This window comes from Ambystoma mexicanum, chromosome 7q (assembly GCF_040938575.1).
Source record: "Ambystoma mexicanum isolate Mex_15411 chromosome 7q, UKY_AmexF1_1, whole genome shotgun sequence".
NCBI lineage: Eukaryota > Metazoa > Chordata > Amphibia > Caudata > Ambystomatidae > Ambystoma > Ambystoma mexicanum.
Genome location: NC_090941.1, coordinates 1116519539 through 1116527617, shown reverse-complemented (window position 1 = coordinate 1116527617; position 8079 = coordinate 1116519539). Strand labels below are relative to the sequence as shown.

Here is an 8079-nt window from a genome sequence, read left to right as displayed (position 1 = left end):
AGGGTCACAAGAGCATGCCTTCTTCCATACCCCCTCCACCCTACAGGAAGTGGGGGCAGAGAGGCTTGCTGCTGGTGCTTTCCAAAGCCCTGATCCGGGAAGATGTTGACCTTCCTGGCCAAAGGTCAGGGCATTATTTAACAGGGTTCGTGGGTAAGTGGGAGGAAAGAAAGCTCCAAAAAGAAAACAAAATAATGCTTCATGTAGAGGAGGAGGGTCCTTAAATGTAAGTACTGGGATGAGGAAGAGGAATGTGAAGGTAATGGATAGAACCCCCACCCCCCAGTCGCCTTACCCCACAGTGCAAATTCATGAACAGCGTGCTCATCTCCAGTTCTATCGAGTGAAGTCCAATTTCCATCCTAAGAACGCACAGCGGCGTCGCCTGCGGCGGACTCAAGGCTTTTCTCTAACAGAAAACTTTGAGTTTACCAGGACGGTTGTAGTAATTGTAATTGTTTATTTGTACAGCGCTTATACACAAGTGAAGTGCTTCAAAGCGCTTCAAGGCGGGAAGGGAGCAAGGGAATACAGTAGTCATTCTGAGGCTTTGACATTTTCGAATGATCTAACAAAAAAGTAACTAGCTTAGTAGGCCTGACGGCATTTCTCCTAGTGCAAGTGCATAGGAACATTAATGGCAGAAATGTAGCAAGATTGGCTCCAAAGAGAGTAACTTTAGGTCACACTGTATTGACCTCTGCATTCTCACTTCAACACGTCATCACACGCTTTTAAAAAGGCGGAACCCAAGATGCAGATGGCTTGCATAAGGTAGGCCGAGCTATCGATAGCCAAGTTTCTCTCACTTTGCCAAGACTGATGCCGTGTCTGGCAAGCGCATTCATTTTCTGCTCTAACCCAATATTAATACTGGCGGCGTATATTTATTTATTTGTAATTCTTATATAGCGCTACTCGCCCATGGGTCCTCAAAGCGCACGGGCCACACGTGATAGTTGCCAACTCTATGGTGGTCATTTCGTCAACCACAGAAGGAAGAAAGAGGGGCTTCAAACTTGGTATCTGCAGGACAGCGCTGAGTCCTTCAGAGCTTTTTCAAGCCAGCGAAGCATTTTACAGCTGACAATGCCGAGCCCAGGGACCATAGACACAGCGCAAGACCATCCTTCCTTGACCTGGTGTAGCCAAGCTCCATCCAAAACACAACAACCCTTTCATGAGACACGTTTATTTATTTATTTGTTTGCGTTTGCATGGTGCTACACGTCGCCGTGCGGTCACTTTCAAAAGCGGGCCAGCCTTACTGATGAGGATATGGTGGAAGTCTGCCCTCCTGCTGTTTGCACACCATATGTCTCCTCTGTCTTGGAAAGAGAAGGCCCTGAGAAGAATCACAAATGAATGTATACATTGTTGCTTGATTTCTGAATGGGTGATAAGCAGTTGTGGCAGGTTTATTTTTTAATTGGAGGGGCATAAATAGTTCCCACAAATATGCCTGAGCGACCAATCGTAGCGAGGGAGCTTGAACCAAACATGCGTGGCTTCGGGGGGGGGAGGTGGGGTTCTTCCTGTGACACTGTTTTGAATACAAGGCTAAATGGTGCATTTCACAGCACACTTTAAGTGAAAAGTTGGGTAAAAAGCCAGACAGATTGCAATTGGATTTGTAGGATAACTCATTAAAATCATAGAATAAATGAAAGTAACTAACTGTGAACAGGAGCATTTTCCAATTTGTTTTCCAGATGTCACTGCCCACTATATATCTTACTGTAAAGATATTTCCAAGCTGGCTGTGCCCATACATTTCCATGCTGGCTGCACTGATATATGCCAGTTTTCCCATACAAGAACACACTCGAGTCTGCTTTGGCATAATGCCAGTAATGATACAATAAGAAAACAAGTCCACGCCGGTTCTGCCAATTTTTTGGCAGAATCTCCACATAACAAAAAAACTCATGTTGCCATTGCCAAAGAAAAAATACCATGCCACATTTAGGAAAACATCTCCAAACTGGCTGCACCAAAATGCCAGTCTAGCCACACAATAACACTTATTAGGTTTGCCATGCCACAGTAAGATATTATAAGCAGACTTGCTGCACCTAGATTCCAGTCTAGCCACGTAATAACGCTTATCTTGCTTGCTTTATCATAGATGCCCAGTGAAAATTGTCATGCCACAGTACGAAATGGCTACACTGGCTGCACCAAAATGCCAGACTACTCCCATAATAACACTTATCATGCTTGCTTTATCATAGATGCCCAGAAAATATTTCATGCCATAGTAAGAAAACTCTTGACTGGCTGGACCAAAATGCCAGGTTGCCACGTAATAACACATTTCATGCTTGCCTTATCATAGATGTCGCTAAAAAATGTCATGCCACAGTTAGAAATGGCTAGACAGGCTGCACCAAAATGGCAGTCTAGCTATGTAAGAACACCCATCATGCTTCCTTTATTACAGATGCTACACCTGTCATAAAATGATATAAATCTCCTTCCTTATAAATCAGTGACCTAGGCCGGCACAACCCAAACACAAGCAGACACACATATTCACTCTCCCATTCACTCGCTCATTCAACACATTCACATAGCATTCATACAGCATACCCTCATTCATCTACATGTGCACCCAATCATCATACACTTGCTCATTCCCACAGGCATACATACGCGCGCATACATACACATTCATACACATTTATGCATGGAAAATACATATAGATCTTCAGCTTCAGACCTGTTCCGGATGCTGCTTCTCGCTATGCCGAACGAAGGCCCTCTGGCTCTCGCACACAAGAACAGAAACCAGGAGGCACAGTGATTCCCGGACCCTGCACATACGTGGAGGAGCTGGAGCACTTTGTTTGAAACGTCCCATCTAATTTGAATGTGTGGGGAGGGGCAGGAGCCTATGGACCATGCAAATCTAGAGAGGCACAAACGCCACCAGCCTTACATGGTCCAGTGGACATGCACCCGGCGAACAGAAATGGTAAAAGCGAAACAACAAAGTTTAAGCCGCTTCTCTCTATAATGGGCGAAGGTCAGTGGAGTAACTTTGCTGAAAAAGTTGGGGGGGACATGACATCTGAAGGAAAGGTGCCCCAGCCAAATGAGTGGGGACAAAATGGTGTGCCATGAAAGTTGAGGGGGACAAACACCGCTGTCCCCCCCTAAAACTACGCCCATGGCGAGGGTTGATATCCCCTACACTCCATGCACTTCCCCTCTGCCAACCAGAATTCCTCCAAGTATGAAATAGCAAAGCTCCCCCTTGTGGACGGTTCTGGCGCAAGCTGCTGTCACGGCTGAGCCTCCGTTAATGCCATGCAGTGCCGTGTGCCTTCCACGAAAGCCGGAAGTGGCCACAGCTGTTCTTGGCCGCATCCCACACATTTGAAACGCCGGGTTTCTAGTTTCATGAATAATAAAAACACTCGGCGGATGCCAGCTTCGAAGGATCAGAAGTGTTTCTTTGTCTCGTGTAACACCCTCTGGGGGGAAATACGGGGACCGTGTGAGAGAGGCGATGCCAGGGTTACGCGCACGGGCTCAACGCGTGTTTATACGGTGCACAGAGAGTGCCGCCTGCTACCCCGGGGGCGTCCGCGAGGAGCGCGGGAAATCATGCGTCTCTCCCGCGTGCTGCGTGTTTATATTGACCTCACACAACTGAAAAATACACCTAGAGCGCAACATTGCAGAAAAGTGCGCATGATGCGAACACTCTAGGCACATTTTGTCCTATTAACAAATGAATGCAAATCCAGACCAATCTCTGCCTAGATAGGTACCCCGTATTAATCTCTTACTAGGCGGTGCTAGAACCCTGCCCCTTTCACTCCCTACTCTCGGGAGGATAGCTCAGGGGCAACGTGCTCGCCTTGGAAATGATAGGGAGCAGCACAGGTTCGATCCCCGGGTCCGCGCTTAGAAACCTCTGGTTATTAAGCACGTTATAAATAACCTATCATATAATACCCATCTTATTGACACCAAGGACACTCAATATTAGCTGCTCCAATGCCGGTTTATTCCATAACTGTTACCATCGGTGGTAAAACAGATTACCACCTTATATGGAATTAGGGTTACTCCCTATTCTAAAGTCTCCATTGACGATTGGTGTTACCACCACTGTCAGCCATGTCCTCCACAATTACTGACTGTCTATGGAGGATAGCTCAGCGGCAAGGTGCTCGCCTTGGAAACAAGTCGACACGGAGCAGCACAGGTCCGATCCCCGGGTCCGCACTTAGAAACGTCTGGGCATTAAGCGCGTTATAAATACGCAACTAAGACATATTCCTGTAACAGCACTGTGTGAGCGCTTTAAAAAATATGCAAATAAATAAATAATAAATATGGAGTTCACACCCCAACTCACAAGCAGGAGATTTTTCCAGTTTTCAGATTGCAAAACAGATACTCGGGCAGAGCGGTAAAACAGGAGGCCTTCTGAAGTACCCACAGAAAGCAGCTTCCTGATGTAAACTTAGAGCAATATATTTATTCAACTACTCAAAAATACAAAAGTTAATAGTTTTAGCAAAAAATGTATCGAGCCAGCTAATGGAAAAAGATGAAAAACGTGTGACACAATACACAATGATAAAGGGCACTAACACATACACTAGCAATTAAACAGCTTCATACTTCACACCACATTCACACTAACTAAAGCTAACATACTGAAAAAAGCCAAACAGTCTGATGTACATTTCTAGAGCAATTCATTAGCAGTTTTCAAGAACAAAAGAAATATTGTAAAACATGACATCAATATGCTAATAGCTTAGCTCCTTTATAATACAAAACAAATAGTTCAAACAGTGTAATAGACACTGGCATCAATATGCTAGTTGCTTCCTTGTGACATAGGCGTCCACCATTATTTCACATCGATTAAAACAGTTTTTTGTAGGCCGAGTATTTGTGAAGCAAAATGGCCATACGACGTTTCCTTCCTTTGCCCTGCTACCTGCCACTCATCTATGATCTAAGCCATGGCTATTTCTGTGTGCAAGACTCCTCCCTACGTGTCTACCGCGAGGGTATGAAAGTCAGGCAAAAGTCAGCAAGCCCTTCGGCTCAGTGCGGAACCTGGACTCGCCTGGCCAGGTCAGGAGTGAGATGATAAATGCATAGCAATGGACCATTCTGGTCCCATACGCAAACATGGTGCTTCATCAAGGCTCATGGCGATGCCACTGGTGCCAACCGCTGAGCCAATGACTTATCATGATCTTACTGACGCAGTGCGTGTGACACAGAATAATACTTCACATATGTACGGGGACTGCAAGCAGGCTCGGACTGGCTTATAGGGCAATAGGCTCATGGCCGAACCAAAAATGCAAAATGCTTCTGTGGGCCAGTTTTTTTGATCTAAGTTAGCCACTTTTTGCCCAATGTGGGCCAGTTTGATGGGTTACCTCACTATGTGGCTAATTGTTTTGACAGAGTGTTGCTGAATAAATATTCGTTAACATTAACAGTTTGCATCACATTTTATCGAAAACATCCCCCATGGGTACTTTTCAACCAGTGTCAAAAAAATGAATGAATTTCCATTTGCAACTGTGGGGCACTTTTTTTCGTTGGTGCCCGGGCCAATTTTTTTGCCCCAGTCTGACCCTGGGTGAAGGCTCGGACTGGCCTACAGGGCAAGCTGCGGCAGGCCCCGTCCAAGCACCGATCGTGCATGATCGGGCCTTGCCTTCATGGCGTTGCCCTGTCCTGATGTGGGGCTCGGAAGGAGCCATGGGCCTGTGTGGGGATGACAGGCTATTGGGCAGACTGCAACAGGCTTGCTCTTAAGCCCTCCTGCTTTCCGACTGGACCTGTTGGCTGGTGGCCAGGCCCGAGTGTATGCAAATCTCAGGCAGAGCTGGGCCTGATGGGAGAAAGGAACTGTGCTACAATGTGCCTCTTCTGTTCGGCTCTCCCTGCCAAAGCGTCCCCTACACGTGTGACAGGCAGCTCTGCAGATGCTGAGGGCTTCCGGGAGGGCTGGGTCTGGTTCAGGGCCTGCCTTCTCACCCTCACTTAGCAGGGCTTTCAGAACAGGTCCACCCTCTGTCCTTATGCCTGCGACTCACACTTTCCTGGCATTGGGGAATCTGTGATCAGAAAGGCTGATCTCCCAGGGTGAGGCTCATCCATTGCACATTAGATCTGCTGACCTCTGCAAAGTCACTAAACGGGGGACACTCGCCTGCATTATTTCTGGTAGTATGGGACTGCGTTTTGGGCATCGCTGCCGGGCCGCCCCAGGCGAGGCAGGGTAGCTGCTGCCCCATGGCAGCAGGCCCAGGAGAGGGGCAGCGGCCCTCCCCCATAAGCCCATCTCTCCTCTCCAATCACTCCTGGAGACACGCAGTCTACGCACTGCAAAGCGCAGGAAGGGCGAGGTATGAAAGAACACCTCGCCCTTTCAAAAAAGCAATTGGGTGCTAAGCACCCAAGGGAAGCGAGGGCAGCCAGCAAGGGAACAACAAATAAGAGCCCCTCCCGGGGGCACAGACTGTCCCATGGCTGGCCTGGGGGCTGGAGTCACAGCCCCTACAGATACACAACAAGGACCCAGGGGCTGCCCTGGGTCCTATATAAGGAGCTGCTTGCAGCACAAAGAACACAAACTGTTTGTGGACCCTGAACGGGGACCCAAACAGCTGGGGAAGTGCGCTGTGTACTCAGCGTCTTCCTCTTTTCTTTTTCTTTTCCGCAAACCCTCACACCCCAAAAAAAGGGAGAAGAACAATGGAAGGAAAGACAGGACACTGTACGGTGCCCACAACAATTCGTGGGACAAAGAAGGCGGCACGGGTCAGAGGGGTAACCCCAGGACTCAGTGCCCAAAAGTACATTATTACGCTATGCGATGTTTGTTTATGTTCCATGACCAGATCTGTAACAATAAAAACCTACAGCCTTTTTATTGGCAACAATTGACCGAACGTTGTGGTCTAAAACTTCATGGGATAGGGCAAGGGCCACAAGGCATGACAACACAACAAATGTAAGTTTGCCTGCATATGGGTCCAGCAGTTAGCACTTTTCCCTGATTTATTGGTGAAAAAAAAGTAAAGTGTGTGAAAGAGCAAGTAGGTTGGTCGCACACAGAGCCAGGCTCAGACTGGCCTAAAGGCCCATGGCCAAACCAAAAATGAAAAATGCTTGTGTGGGCCAGTTTTTTGGCTCAAAGTGAGGCACTTTTCTGCCCAATGACCAGTGTTGCTGAATAAATATTCTTTAAAATGTACAATTTGCATCACATTTTATCAAAAACCTCCGCCATGGGTCCTATTCAAACAGCGTCACAAAAGGAATGAATTCCCATTTGCAACTGTGGGCCATTTTTTTGTTTGTGCCCGAGACAATTTTACGCCCTAGACCGATCCTGGATGCAAGATGCATGAACGCACATACCGAGTCACAACTCGTCCACATTGCTATTTTACTCACCTGTACTGTCTAGTTCTGCACCGTTCCCACACGCACAACACACATCTCTTGTTATTGAACAATCCATTGCTTGGGTGCGTTGTAAACATCTGTTGCATATGAGGTGGTGTGCTGTGCACATCTGGTTTTTGACTCTGGCATGCATCGGTTGCTGGCTGCAAGTCTACTAGGATAAGCCAAGGATTCAGGTAGCGAGGAACATTCGGACGACGCGAGCAGTGTCTAAGTCACACAGCAGAAGATGAGCCAGGATTATGTGCAATTTGATCTGAATCATATGGAAAATATGCCTTCCTGGCAAGTCCTTCAAGAGGTAATAGAAAATAATGTGTATGAGAAGAAGTCAGTAAACCACAGGGGGAGCGGGGGGGATAGAAAAGAAAAAGGTGGGGCACAGAAGCAAAGTGCATTGTCCTTGGTAAGTGTACCAAACTCTGTCTATCTGTCCCATAATCAGTCAAATGTAATGCACAGAAAGAAGTGAAATGACATCAAAATGTTGGAGGCCCAAAGCACTGATCAAAAACAGCAACAAGAAATAAAATCAACAAAACCGTGTGTTTGGGCCCTCTTTATTCAGAATGCAGGTACATTGTGACATCTCTCAGCATTCTCCAAGACCGGTGT

The 8079-nt window shown here is 47.0% G+C and overlaps 1 non-coding gene across 1 annotated transcript; it reads left to right on the top strand.

Moving 5' to 3' along the window:
- The first annotated feature begins 6084 nt into the window (after window positions 1-6084).
- Window positions 6085-6248, top strand: LOC138528968 (U1 spliceosomal RNA). Its single transcript, XR_011284339.1, has one exon. It is a non-coding gene; the product is annotated as a U1 spliceosomal RNA (small nuclear RNA).
- The last annotated feature ends 1831 nt before the right edge of the window (window positions 6249-8079 follow it).